We start from the raw sequence: 15,414 nt of genomic DNA, 5'->3' as shown, positions 1-15,414 counted from the left end.
TCAGTATGTGAAAATGGAATTTACTTTTACAAGACTTTAAAATAAATTTGCAAACTTAACCTGTTACTATCAAAGTAAGCATTTAAAAATAATGGAAATTATACAATTATATATACATGAGCACATAAACATCTATGTATATCTTACATTGAATATCACCTTGCATTCTGACAGTGAGGTTTCTCCCAGGAGCACCCACAAAAGCTGGCAGAACTTGCACAGTATGTCCACATCACTGGGTACAAAAAAAACTTCAGGAAAAGCGTCTCAGATCACTACTGATGCTGACTATCACAGCCTCTTCATTTCTCCTCAATTTTGTCTGTCTAGAATATTGCTGGCAGGTCTGCATCAATTCCTAGGTCCTTTCAACTCTAAAATTCCATTATTCAGATAAAAGACTGGGCATCAACACACCAAGGCCTCCTCCCGTTATGCTAACAATAAACGGGGCTGCAAAGAGAATAACCCTTTTACCTGTTGCAAAGAGACAGAACTTAAATCCTCAAAATATTTCTGTGGCCCAGTATGAAAAGGATATTACAATTCTCCATTTGTTCACATTTTTCTCAAAGAGTATAGAAGACACTAGCCCACCCCCTGACCTAATTTAGAACAGCATGTGAACACAGCCCAAATGCACATCTACAAGTTCATTGCCGGCCACAGGGTCTGGGTTAAAAAATTTGTGCACAGAGTGTGATCCAAGCCATGTGGTAGGAACATTGCTGATGCCAAATGCTCTTCCCATAAGGTAGAAATATTAAAATCCAGCTGTTTGAAATAACATTTATGAAGTGACTTTTTTTTACTTAATGGAAAAAAGGGATGTCAAGAAAAGAATTTATCTTACTTTCCAAAAGAAATATTACAGTTGAGATTAATACCAAACATGAAAAGGACATTAGCCAAAAACAGGCTGATGTTGTTCAAATGGTAACTGGAATAAAGGGAATACTAACCTAAACTGAATCAAACTCCATCTAAAAGATTAACCATTGCTATGGATTGAAAGGATATCAGGTTAGACTACCACATCCCAGTTTGTGTGGAACTTTAAACCAGCAGGAACATGAAACCACACCCACACTTTACTTATTTCAACTTGTTCAAGGGAGACCCAGTCCAGAGAACAAAATGTTTTCAAGGAAATGAATTATGTGATTCATGCATTTATGTAATCAGTACTTTAGCCCCTTCCCTGCTATGTGCCAGGTATTGAGACGTGGAAACACAGAGATGAAAGAGCAAGCCCTCTTCAAAGGGCTCACAACATGAATTTTTTTAATCATATGAGAAGTGACCAATATATTTGCTAACTCTTTCCAATGACATATTTTCCTTCTTTATCTCCTTCATATCTAGAGTGCTGCCCAACAAGTGAATGCAACTCAATGAATCACATATTTGTTGAATAAATGAATGATCTAATCTGAGCCTCATAGAAACCCTGTGAAATAATTAAGTTAGATATTATTCCCATTTCATAGATGAGGAAATTAAGACTCAGAGATTAAGTGGTTTGCCCATAATTAAACTCCTAATAAATGGCAACATTCAGATGTGTGTCCAAATCCATTACCTCTGGTCGCAGGCTCTCTCCAGAACTGCCTCTCAGTTTCCAAGTGTGCTTTCACAAATGTGTAAGGTTCATTTGTAATGAGGATGTCCACATATGTAACAAGGTTCTCAAAACAGTTTCTTTTTTTTTTTTAATCTTTATTTATTTTTGACAGAGAGAGAGACAAAGTGCAAGTGGGGGAGGAACAGAGAGAGAGGGAGACACAGAATCTGAAGCAGGCCCCAGGCTCTGAGCTGTCAGCACAGAGCCCAACACAGGGATTGAACTCACAAGCTATGAGCTCATGACCTGAGCCTAAGTTGGATGCTTAACCCCCTGAGCCACACAGGAGCCCAAAACAGTTTCTTTTCTTAAGTAGGCTTAACATAACTCAGGGTGCATTAATAAGGCTTTTGCTAGTAATGTGCTTAGAAAGTTCTTAGTTCTTAGTGCAAACATCAACAGCAATCCATAGAATTTCAAATTCATAAAATCTAAATCTCCTCAATGATGAGTCATTAGCTAAATATCAAACTAAAGGTCTTTCCATTACATGGCCATGTGAATCAAAACAACTGGAATGAAATTTTGAATCTATCGACTTCTTGATGGGATATAGAAAATTACTATAATGCTATTAAGTGTTAAAGATTAATGCTAAAGCTGGAATGAAATTACAGAGTAAAACATCTGTCTAAGGTAACACAACTGGTGACAACAGAGGCAGGCTTTCAACTTGATCCCGACTCACCTTGCAAGGCCATCTCCACCACACTTTGCTATCCAAAATCCCAGTGTTCAGTGGTCCTCTAATAGGTTACTGTGGTATGTGAAACAAACTAAGAACCCTAGATGAGAGACTCTAACCTCAGCTGTGTACTGAAATCACCGGGGCATCTTTCAACATTTCTGATGCCTGAGTCCCAGTCTAACTGCTTTCAATGGCCCAAGGTCCAGCCTGGGCAGTGGTTGTTTCTAGAGATCCTTAAAATGATTCAGATGCACAGCCAGGATGAAGAACCACTGCCTAGTGAGAATTAGGTAACTTACTTATATTAAGCCCTAATAAGCCCCCCTTTTTTTAGCTAATAATATTTTATTGGAATGTTTAGTTGGTATTTGCTAATTTACTAAAAAAGTATCTCTTAAAAGAGGCAGGTATTTTGATGACTCCAGGACATAAGGCCCAGTTGCTACAACTCTGTACTGCCAATAGGGTATTTCAGAAGCTTTGTGACCACAGTTGTGACCCCAAACTCCATTTTGACCCACTAACGACAGAAAATGTCCTCAATGAAGTAAAACTCAAGTGAGAGAAAGAAGATAGAAGAATAAAAAAATGTTTTCTTACTATATTTCATCTATTCTTTGTGGAACTTGAGTATTTCTGCCAAGCCAGAAGTTGAAGGGTATCAAAGATTGTTTAAACATTGGAAATATTTTGGCTACCAAATTTGTGGTGATTTCAGACGTGTAATCCTGAAAGAACAACTAACTACGTAACTTAGTTTTTCCTTTGGGACCTATAGATATGATTTAAAAATCTGTAATACTTCAATAATTTCTCTTCTTTAAAGTTGGGACTTTTTAAATTTTTTTTAACATTTACTTATTTTTGAGAGACAGAGACAGAGCGTGAGCAGGGAAGGAGCAGAGAGAGAGGGAGACACAGATCTGAAGCAGGCTCCAAGCTCTGAGCCGTCAGCACAAAGCCCAATGTGGGGCTCGAACTCACGTACCGTGAGATCATGACCTGAGCCGAAGTCAGACACTCAACCGACTGAAGCACCCCTAAAGTTGGGACTTTTTAAATGAAGAAAATGGCATCCCTTTCTGCCATAACTCTCTACTTCTTATGAAAAAAAAAAAAAAACACAACTCCAGAATCAGCAACAGATTTTAGATAATCACTTTATATACTCTTAGTAATAAAGAATTTCATCCAGATTTAGGGTCTTCTTTAGTTTTTCTACGTTCCTACATAAAGCTTCTGATGAGCTTCTGTGACTTTGAATTGTCATAGATTCATAAAATTCTAATGTTAAGAGCGCCCTAGAGACACAGTGGTCCAACCTCTCATGTCACAGATGAGGAAATAGTCTAGAGAGAATTCCTGACTTACCCAAAGTCAAAAAATGAATTCCCTGTAATGGAACATAAAACCCAAAATTTCTATCAAATTGAAGGAAAAACTTTTTTGTCCTAAATGTCATTCCAATTATGTATAAATTAATATCAGCCAGTTGGAGTATACTATGTTAGAGAGGAAAACGGAAAAGAATTATTCTGTGAATTCCAAACTTATACACACACACAAAAAAAACACTGTATTAAAAAAAATTGGGGAGGTGCCTGGCTGGTTCAGTTGGTACAGCATGTGCCTCTTAATCTTGGGGTCATGAGTTTGAGCCCCACATTGGGCCTGGAGCCTCCTCCCAGTAGCTTAACAATTTTATATTCTACACCCAAACTTGAACAGGATTCAAAGATAAATGCTCCATCCTTACTTCCTAGAGAACAAACTTGCATCTCAGAGACCAAAGTTAATAGACTTGGTAGAGTTAACATTCTATTAGTTAAGACAATAAAAAGTACTTGAAAGTTGCTAAGAGGGTAGATCTTAAATGTTCTCACCACAACAAAGGAAATAGTAATTAGGTGACCTAACCTAGGTGTTAGCTCATGCTATAGCAATCATCATTTTGCAATATATAAGTGTATCAAATCAACACGCTGTATCCTAGACTTATGTGATGTTATACGTCAATTATCAATAAATCTGGGGGGACAGGGAACAAAACATTGGTTTCAATTTTTCCTACACTCTTTGTAAAGCCTTAGTTTTCACGGATATAATCTCAGTCACAAAATAAGGACCTATATACAGTATTACATCACAGCTGTAAAATCAGCCTTTTTTGTGAACTGGCAAAGTAGTCTATGGTAGCTATTTCAGTTAAAATTCATACAGCAACATCGGCTCATTCAGTTCACACTTCTATCATTCACAAACCTGAAAACTGAGAGTGATTCTGGCTGCAACATTTCTGACATTAAAATCTAGAATTTGCTCTCAATAATAGGGGCCTTCTCTATGTACTTACACTGTGAATAACAGAGATTAAACTTAGCTGTCAGTAACCTATAGGTGAAGAATTAATAGGCTTCTAAAATCAGTACAAACAATTTTACCACAACCTATGTAAGTTTACATTTCCTAGTATAGAGATGACAACAATATTTTTATTAATGTATACACATTGCCTACCCCCCCACAAGGTAAAGTCCAATAAAAATGAAAATCAGTGAGTAAAAAACAAACCAAAAAAATGAAAAAATGCAAGGGAAAAGAGAACAACTCTGTGACTTAAGAAAGCTTTACTAACCAGCCATTAAAATGAAGTCCAAGCAAATGAGCTGCCACAGAGACAAGGAAACCAGAGGCATGGTGGCAAGCCGTCGATAGCTGATAGTGGTAGGCATTCCAATTAATCAGAAACAGACTTTCTCCTGCTTCTAAGACTTAAAAACGTCCATAACTGTTTTTATTAAACAGTATGGAATACTACAACATACTGTTGTATGAATTCCGTACAACAGTATGGAAGCTATCTTACACACCAGTTTTGTCACAAAGAGAAAAGAGCTCCCTGTATGGTTATTTCTTTTATCAGCCTTCAGTGAAGTTAGAATACTGGAGCCAGAATGACAGCACCATAAAGTAGTGATTTAGCAAATTATGAAAATAAGGCTTTGAGAATCTTCAGAAATGAAAAGCTAATCCTTAGGGCTATTCTTCTCAAATGTCAGGTTTTGACAGTATATGAATGGCATAAGGATGATTGATAATATGCATATTCTCCTACAAAATTTTTCAATGCAAAGAATACATTTTGAGTAACCTGTAAGAGACTTAATATCTACATATTAGCACACTGATCTCTCTCAAAATCTGAGGGAAGAGGTCTGCAGAAGTTGCATGTGCCTCACCTAATATCATATAGTGATTTACACAGCATGCCGAAAGTCAAATGTAAAGACCACTGTATCACTAATGATGCTCTCCCCCCTCCCTCAAAGACAGAGCTGACTCTCCTGGTTATAAATTTGGAACAAAGGGGAATTTAATTAGAAGGTTTATATTCTGTATAATGAATTAAGTTACCCCAAGCATTTAATAAAAGTCATATCTTAAATGGTGCTACTAAAACCATAGTTGTCCTTCAAAAAGATGAATATGGCATGATAAAAGGATATCTGCCCATATAATAAGATTAACATAGAAGAGCTTCCCATCAAAGATAGTAATAAAGGTTTTTTAACTCAATCCAGTTTATGATATGGCTTATCACTCCCAATATGGTGCTGAAAAGATAACTTTAATGTGTCTGAAATTATCTGAAAACCATAAGTGAAAAATGTGCTCTTAAAACTCCAAGGTACTTTCAGGCTTTAGACTTCTAGTCCTACAATTACTTTTTGGAGCAGCTTTAAACACTGCCCAACTTGCATCAAAACACCATAAGGCATTTTAAAAGTCAGCAAAAGTCCTTTAGGACTTGAATTGGCAAACAGCGCTATTACATTTTTGTGTTTAAAACCAATTAATGAGTGAATTTGTTTCTGTGTTTTTCTGTATATAAAATATGAGGAGGTATTCTTACTTCTTAGCACAGTACTAAAAGCAAGCAGGTAAAAACTACCTTAAAATACTTTGAGGAACAAAAAAGGCATATCAATATATGCAATGCACATGAGAAAATAGTTTGAAAGTATGCGATCAAAATATAAATAGTGGCTACTTCTGGGTGCTGGGGTCACTAGTAATTTATAAGTTCCTTGATAATTTTAAGTATTATTTTATAACCAAGAAAAATATAAAGTCCTATTTTAAGGCAGAAAATCTCTGTGAGAACCAAATGTTTGTAGAATTCTAAATCTATCACAATCCTAATTTTATTTATTTTTTTGAGAAAGCAAGAGAGCATGAGCGCGAGCAGAGGAGGGGCAGAGGGGGAATGAGAGAGAGAGAGAGAGAGAGAGAGAGAGAGAGAGAGAGAGAGAGAGGATCCCAAGCAGCTTCCACACTCAGCGCGGAGCCCAATGTGGGACTCGATCTCACCACCCTGAGATCATGACCTGAGCTAAAATTAAGAGTTGGAGGCTCAACCAACTGAGCTGCCCAGGTGCCACACAATCCTAATTTTAAAGGCGCTAATAAAATACCTAATTGGCCATGGCATCATCCAAACAGAAATCGAGACAGCTCCAACCCCATAAGGATAAACACTACTTCAGTTACATTTCATTTCATGAAGTACATGCTGACCACTTCCATGGGTGGAACAGTAGTAGCAGAAGGGATACAGTTGGTAGTACCTGCTTGAGTAACTGCCTGAGGGGAGTGGCAAATGAAACAGGTCTGCATGAGGTGGAGCCAAGCCTGTGGAGGCTTGTGAGCCACTGAACAGAAAGCTGCTTTACTATGAGATCTGAGGCATTAAAGAATATCAAGCATAAGGACTGATACACTCTGACACTATAAAAAATATTTCCTTGCAGTACAGTATGTATAAGTGTGTGGGGGTGATAGAGAGAGAGACAGAGACAGAGACAGAGAGAGACAGAGAGAGATCCAGGTCAATGGGTTTATACAAAGAGAAAGAAAAAAAGAACATCCATATAACCAGCGCACTGATCAAGAAACAGAAAAAGCAAGGGGTGGTTGGGAATGTGATTCCTTGGGGTGTTCTAACTTTCATTTTGACAGAATGTCACTGTATGTGAAAATAAGGCAGGGGAGGTAGGGAGCAGGTATCCAGTCATGAAGAACCTTGTACGCCTTGCTGAGGACTATTAATGGCTCTCAATCTATAGGTTTTAAATAAATGTATTTGAATGTAATGGTAACTGGATAGTACAGAGCATTTAATATATACTCATCAAGACTAACCTTGCATAATGGTTCTCTTATTACTTTGCTCCACTGAGCAAATAAACCGCATATAAGCAGCATAAACCATAAAACTCAACAAGAGTTTTAAGTTGTCCACTAACAGATTTTTCCATATGCATTTGAGGTACACAGCCTATGAGGACCACACTCAACTGGTAAGACTAACATAAATGAATGTACAAGTGTTTTATAGCACAAACCTAGGCCCCAAACAGGGGACCCAAACAGGTGAAAGGGAGGCATTTATCCTTGGATATTGCGACTTCTGGGCCTCAGGCTCTTTCTCTCTAAGTCATTTCTCCCTCTTCAATACTTCATTCATTCATTCAAGAGTCCTGCAATGTTTGGGGCAAGGAGCACTGTTTGCCACAGGCACCAAGGATAAATGTAAACAGTCCACTGGCCTGAAACTCAGAAAACTGGCTTCTCCTCCAGTTCTTAAAGTGAATATTATGTTTCCGCAGAGGCAAGAATCTTAACCTCTAGATTCCTTACTGGTAAATGGGATGCCTGGATTAAACCAGTACTTTTGAATCTTTCCTCTAAACAACCTACGTTTTCCCTTTGAGTCCTCAGGATCATCTGCAAGAGATGAGGTTGGGAGTAGGGTTAGTAAAGAAATCCTGGCAGTTCCACTAAGATATGCATACAGTTAGACTTTTCTCTGAGATTTCACTGGAAAAAGGTCCCCAGCTAAAAATTCTGAAAGCCACCCAATGTCTTAGATCCTCAAAGTTCTTTCAATTCTTACAATCATGATTCTGTAAAATTTTAAGAAAGAAATTTTATTTTATTTTATTTATTTTTTTATTTTTTATTTTTTTTAATTTTTTTTATTTTTTAATATATGAAATTTACTGTCAAATTGGTTTCCATACAACACCCAGTGCTCATCCCAAAAGGTGCCCTCCTCAATACCCATCACCCACCCTGCCCTCCCTCCCACCCCCCATCAACCCTCAGTTTGTTCTCAGTTTTTAACAGTCTCTTATGCTTTGGCTCTCTCCCACTCTAACCTCTTTTTTTTTTTTTTCCTTCCCCTCCCCCATGGGTTTCTGTTACGTTTCTCAGGATCCACATAAGAGTGAAACCATATGGTATCTGTCTTTCTCTGTATGGCTTATTTCACTTAGCATAACACTCTCCAGTTCCATCCATGTTGCTACAAAAGGCCATATTTCATTTTTTCTCATTGCCACGTAGTATTCCATTGTGTATATAAACCACAATTTCTTTATCCATTCATCAGTTGATGGACATTTAGGCTAAGAAAGAAATTTTAAAGAATGAAATTCCACTTTAGCCCTTTGTTGCTTTTGTTGCCTGCTCTTGATTATCCAAATGACAGGTGATCTTTAAAATTTCTGAATTTTGGAAATTTTGGTACATACTGATTATCAACACTACCTCTTTGGGATTCTTCACATCAGCTATACCAACATGATAGAACTTTCCCCATCTTTAAAATAAAAATGGTTTTGTCCCCATTCTCCACTCCTCTGCTCCCACAACTTAATGCCTCTAATCTGAAATTCTCCCCTAAAAAAATTCCAGTCAGGCTTTGGCTCCCATCATTGCACCAAAACTGCTTGTCCACATCCCCAATGACCTCCATGTTGTTTGCTCCAATGTGGTCACCTCAGGCCTCATCTTACCAGACTGCCTTTGACAGATCTGATCAATCCCAACCACCTGGAACCAACTGCTTCAAGGATTCAGGGACATGTCCTCCTACTTTAAGGACCACTCCTTCTCAAAACCTCCTCATTTGGAGGGCACTTTGGAGTGCCCAGACTCACCCTCAGCTCATTCTCTTGATATCTCAAGCAGTCTAGTATTTCCATACTAATAACATCCACAATTATACTGGGCCTTCCCACCTCTCCCTAGACTCTCAATTCCTCCAATCACGTGCTCAACATCTCCATGCAGAATGTAACAGACATCTGAACTTACCAGGGCCAAAACCGGATGCCTCGTTTTCCCATGCAAACTGGCTCCATTCACAGCCTTCTACATCTCAAAACTTCATCCTTCAAATTGCTCAGGCAAAAACACTGGAGTCCTCTTTGACTCTTTCTTTTTCTCCAATCAATTAAAAAATTCTATTAGCTTCAACTTCAAAACACATCTGGAAACTGGTCCCTTCTCACCATCTGACTATAGTCACCCTGGTCTAAGGTGCCAACATCTCTCAACCAGATTACTTCAACAGTGTCCTGACTAGTATCCTATCTTCTCTCTGTCCTTCCCATCATATTCTAGTCCCAAGAGAGCAGCCAGAATGTTCCTGCTGAAATGGGAGCCAGGTCAGCTCTCTCCTCTGCTCAAAACTCTCAAATACCTTCTATTTCACTCAGAGGGAATCCAAAGTCCTTATAAGAAACTCTACACAACTCTCCATAATTGGACCCCCACCAACTCCAACCCCCCTCTCCATCCCTTAGTTGTCTCTGGGACAGTGGCCTCCTCACTGTCTCCTGAACACATAAGACTCACCTACACTTGCTATTCCTTTGCCTGTAACATACTTTCCTGGGATATCTGCTTGGCTAACTCTCTCATTTTCATTAGGCCTTCGCCCAAATGTCAACATCTCTGTGGGGTATGCTCTGACTACTCTGTTTAAGATCGGAACCTCTTATCCATTACACTCTCCCCATACTTCTGGCCCTTCCCATCCTCCTTTCCTATTTCCTTTTTCTCCACTATTCATTTCCGTCTAATGTAATACTTATATATATGCATAATCTTTTCCCTCCACTAGAACATAAACTGCATGAAGGCAGTAGGGATTTCTGTCTGCCTGGTTTTACTAAGGAATTCCCTGGGTCTGAAACAGAGCAGTATATCATTAACATTCAATAAATACTTGTTAAATAAATCAAAGAACAGAAGTAAAAGCTCATCCAGAGGTTCTTATAGGAAACACAATTAACACAATTGGTATCCATTCGAGTGAAGAAAGTTTTCTCTAACTGAGCAAATATCTTCACTAGGGATACATATACAGAAAATGAGGTAGAAAAGAGACAAAGGAGATAAAACTCAAATATATTACTAGCAAATTATATAAGATATTTTAAGGCAAAGAATTAAAATGATTAGCCACAATAGTTTTTAATTACCTGTGGCCTTCATTTATGGAATTATTCTCTCTCTAGTCTTCAATGTCATAAATATTTAGGCTTTTTCCATCTGTCCCTTCCCAGTCATCTGGCCTAATTCCTAAATCACAATATTCTCTCTCAGTGCAGCCCTGTGTGTTTTGGAGAGAAAGCCCATTGTCTGGCTAAAGCACTGGACTGTTTGTTCAGGAAACAGCTAGCTCCTTCCCTGACAGCTTCCAGCACCCTGAGAACTGGGTGTGGATACTGAGCTCTCCACCTGTTTTATTTTTTAATATTTACAAACAGGCTCATAGGAGCCAGAGAATAAGGCAGGTATTTATCAATTCATGGTACTACTGACCCAGTCTTGTCCTCAAGTTGATCACAGCTAGTTATTTTTTCCTATTTGGGTAAAAACTGCCTTACTTTCCTGTCTTGAGCCTGACAAGGGTGTCTGCCTGGAGTCCTCCAACTGTCACATACCCTTTATGAAATTTCCCTTCCGAAAACTTATATCTTCTGAGACCTCCACAAAATCCAACCTCGCTGACCTCAAGGAGCAGCTGGGAGACAGCCATATAAACTCCTGCATTCCCTGCCTCCTTTAGCCAAACCACACTGGAATTTTGAGATGGTATCTTTATACTTTCTTTAATGGATAACAGGATGTTCCACTGTAAGGAGAATGTACCTTGCCCTAATCAAACAAGGTTTGCTACATTTTGTTTTGTCTTATTTCCCCTACTGGTTCCTTAGAAGCTCTTCTCTGTCCCCTCAAGCAAACTTCCCACTGTAGGCCTTATTCAGCCCTGCTTGTCTTCCAGGATAAACTGATGGCCTCCTATCCATGATGGTGCTATATCCAGCCAACTCTCAAAGCTCCCTCACAATACATACAGTCCTAGAGATGCTCAGTGTCAGTAGACAGAGCTATCTTTTCATGTCTAGAGGAAGATCTTTGAGATACTTAAAAAAAGGGCCTTTGGTTTCCACAACTAATCAAATTCAAAGCAGGGATCAATGTGGGTGAAAAGCCATTGATTGCCTGGTCCTCCCTCAAATGCCATACTTTAGAAGGAGAAAAACCAGGGCGGGTGAGTCCCTCTTTGCTCTCAGCAGGAGGCTCCCACTGATCCAGGGCCAATCCTGCCTTGGACAGCAGAGATGTAGAAGCCTGTAGCCCTGTACTCTACTTGCATCCATGGTGACTGCTTAATTGGAGAAAATGACCTTCTTCTGACAACTGAGGCCAGTGAGAATCCTAAGTTCCTCAAAGACAAGAAATTTTTTGTCCTGAACATGTTCATTTCATGTCTTTGAAAGAGAATTTCTTTATAGTACCATAGGCAAAATAAGACTTCCTGGATTCCTTTGCCTATCTCCCCAATAACCAAAAAGAGACTATTTCTGGTAGACTTAAGAGACTTCAAAACAATTTGATTAATAGCCTGGACTGGGGCACCTGAGTAGTTCAGTAAGTTAAGTGACTGACTCTTGATTTCAGCACAAGTCATGATCTCATGCTGTATGAGATAGAGCCCCGAATCGGGGCTACCAGCAGGGAGCCTGCTTGGGATTCTCTCCCCCTCTCTCTGCCCCTCTGCCCTCTCTCCCTCCCTCTTTTTCTCTCTCTCAAACTAAATAAATAAATATTAAAGAAAAAAAATAATAACCTGGACCAAGGTCTTAAAATCCATCCTCCTCAATGGAACACTGGTTGATAAAATACTTACCTTTTGCAATTAGCAATTAACCTATCATTCTGCTCAATTCTTCCTTGAAGGTACACCCAGTTGGAAGCTTACTGCATTTGTGTGGTATGCCTGATGACCTAACACACAGGAGCTCTGAGCATCCTGCTGCTCTTGGTCAACTGTCCTCAAATGTCCTCCCACTGATTGCTCTGCTCCACACACTAACCTTCGTGGAATTGTCTCCCTTCATAGGCTAGAATCACCGTCAACCTTTGTCTGGCTACCCTTCTACACCCCCTCAAACAGAATGGGCCTCAAACACCATCCATGACCTACTCCATGGATTTGTTTACTGTTGTTGCTGCGAAGCCCAGATCAGTTGGAACTGATAACCACAGTACTATCAATGATTCCATAAGTATGGAAGCACATGATTAGAACAATTCATCCAGCTCCTTAGGCCAGCCAGTTCAATATGGAAAACTCACATGTCATCACTTCAGCTCTAATGTTCCTGCTAAAGCTAACCCCCATTCTATCTTGTTCTGTCCTTAATGGAGATAGAAGTAAATGCTCTCACTTAAATAACCATTCACACACTCCAATAGGGTTCTGAGGTTACTCTTTGGCTTTCTCATCTCCAAATACCCAATTTGTCATATTTATCCACATTACCGGAGGAGGACATACACTAAATGGACATGGAGTGGAGTTTTAATGCTATTTCACAGCCAATATAGGAGATTTTTCTCAATAGTAATTTTTTTAATGTTTGTTTGTTTGTTTGTTTATTTATTTTGGCAGGGGAAGAGAGACAGAGAGAAAGAAGAGAGAGAGAGAATCCCAAGCAGGCTTTGCACTGTCAGCACAGAGCCTGAAATGGAGCTTGATCTCACAAACCCATGAGATCATGACCTGAGCCAAAATCAAGAGTCAGATGCTTAACTGACTGAGCCACACAGGCACCCCTCTCAATACTATTTCTGTACACAAATTTATAAAATATCAATAATAATTGACAGAAATAAAATATGTGACAGAACCAGAGACCTCAAACCTACACCAAAAATAAATTCATAAAAAAATACAAAGTAATTTTTCTTTATATTCAAGTAAAACAAAGCACCCATTTAAAAATGTAACCCTCCTGACCCATGTCCAAAATTGCCTATCTGTGTTCCTTGCTTTATATTTTCTAAAGCATTTAACACTTTAATAAGCCCTACAATTAACTTTTGGTTTTGTTTATGGCCTCTGATCACTAGAATTTAAGTTTGCCTGAATGTAGGAAATTTTTAAGGTAATGTTTTTTTCTCTATTAAAGTTTTTTTTAATGTTTATTTTTGAGAGAGAGAGAGAGAGAGAGAGAGAGCGAGCATAAGCAGGGGTGGGGCAGAGAGAGAGAGAGGGACAGAGGATCTGAAATGGGCTCTATGCTGTCAGCACAGAGACCAGACACTCAACCAACAGAGCCAAACAGATGCCCCTTAAGGTAATGTTTAATGTTATTTCCCTGAGGCTTAGAAAAATATCTGGCATGTAATAGGTTCTCAAAAATAATTTTTTGTTGAAAGAAATAAAGTTTATTCTATCAAGTAAATTGTTATTTCTAAATGATAAATATCATGTGTCTCCTCTATTTTAAATTCTTCAGAAGAATACCATCACCTTCAATATTAGTCCATACCAATTAGGTGTGTAAGACTCTTCCTCCTAAAGTGCTCCTGACCACTTTTATGAACTTACTTCCCAACTCCCCTACACATCACCCTGGAAGCCAGCCCCACCAAAACACAAAGATGTTCTCAAGCACACCATGGCTTCCCATCATTTTGCCTTGGTGCACATGATCTCTTCTGCCTAGAATTACTTGTTCTTCCCACACCTTACCTGACAAATGCTTACTGACCTTTCAGGAGAAAAAAGAAAAGCACCATGTCTATGATGCTTTCCCCAACCTCTACATTCCTGCTACAATAAAATATTTCTGTCTCTATGTTCCCATGGCAACCAGCACATCCTTCTAGTACAGTGCTTCCCATGTTGCTGTCATTATTTGTCTATTTGTCTGCCTCACCCAATGGTGAGACCTCTCCAGCCCACAAAACATCACATCTTTACATCCCCAGCATCTAGCAGAGCAAGTGTAGTAACTGTTTGGACTTAAATTGAATCCAAAGTACTGGGAGAGGTGAAGAGAAGTACACTTTGGGGTTCAGTTTTGTTTCTTTCACTTGCACCTAAAATCTATGCTTTCCCCACAGACTATCCACACAGACATACAAGCTAAAGAGAAAGACATAAAAGAAGCAGAAGACACTTCACTCCATTGGTTTCATACTGAATCAGAAAAGCCCATTTGTCTTTGCTAATTTAAGCTATTAAAGCTGTGTAAACCATATAAACTATTGTACTCACCTCCTCTACTACATGTCCAAATTAGAGCCAATAAATGCTAAAGGATAATGTAAGTATATATGTTTTTCACACAGAGAAAATTACACACAAATTCTAGACCAAAATTATAAAATGTCAATGATCACAGGTTTCCTTTGAGATAAAGGACATGTGAGAAGGAACCACATGAAAAGGACTTTCTACAATTCTTCAGGGGCACACACGGGGAATAATCCCAAGGAATTCTGCAGATAAAAGAAAACGGGGTTAGCTGTGAGAAATGCAGAAACAATGCATGTGAGCACCCATGGACTCAGCCCTCCCAGTTTCAAAATCAGCTGAAGTCACAGCTCAATGGGAAAGGTAGTAAACAGGGTTTTTCCTAAGTATCCTTAAAATCAGAAACTTTCTTCCCTAAAGGCCCAAAATTATCAGGGTTCAAGAAAAGTGGTAACTCACTATGATTACACCAATATTAATGAAATAAAACTAAGGCCCTGTGCATCAGTAATATTACAGACCTTTGCTTGTCAATCGTCAATAGGAGGTTAAATTATGCCCAGCCAGTGAAAACTGCTGGGATTAACCATGGGGCTCACTCAGCAACCCCAGATGCTGCTACTAACTCCAGAGACACACTCCTTTCCCAGAATCACCTTTCAATTCTGGTCAGCGAAACTCACGTTACCAAGATTA

At 38.9% G+C, this 15,414-nt stretch overlaps 1 protein-coding gene across 3 annotated transcripts in view; it reads right to left on the bottom strand.

Annotated features, from left to right (window-relative positions):
- The window catches only part of LDLRAD4 (low density lipoprotein receptor class A domain containing 4), a 436,727-nt gene that overhangs the window by 194,271 nt on the left and 227,042 nt on the right, over positions 1-15,414 (bottom strand). The gene's annotated exons all lie outside the window — the stretch shown is intronic.

The sequence above is a fragment of the Panthera uncia genome (assembly GCF_023721935.1).
Source record: "Panthera uncia isolate 11264 chromosome D3 unlocalized genomic scaffold, Puncia_PCG_1.0 HiC_scaffold_8, whole genome shotgun sequence".
Taxonomy (NCBI): Eukaryota; Metazoa; Chordata; class Mammalia; order Carnivora; family Felidae; genus Panthera; species Panthera uncia.
This window is presented reverse-complemented; position numbering and strand designations above follow the sequence as displayed.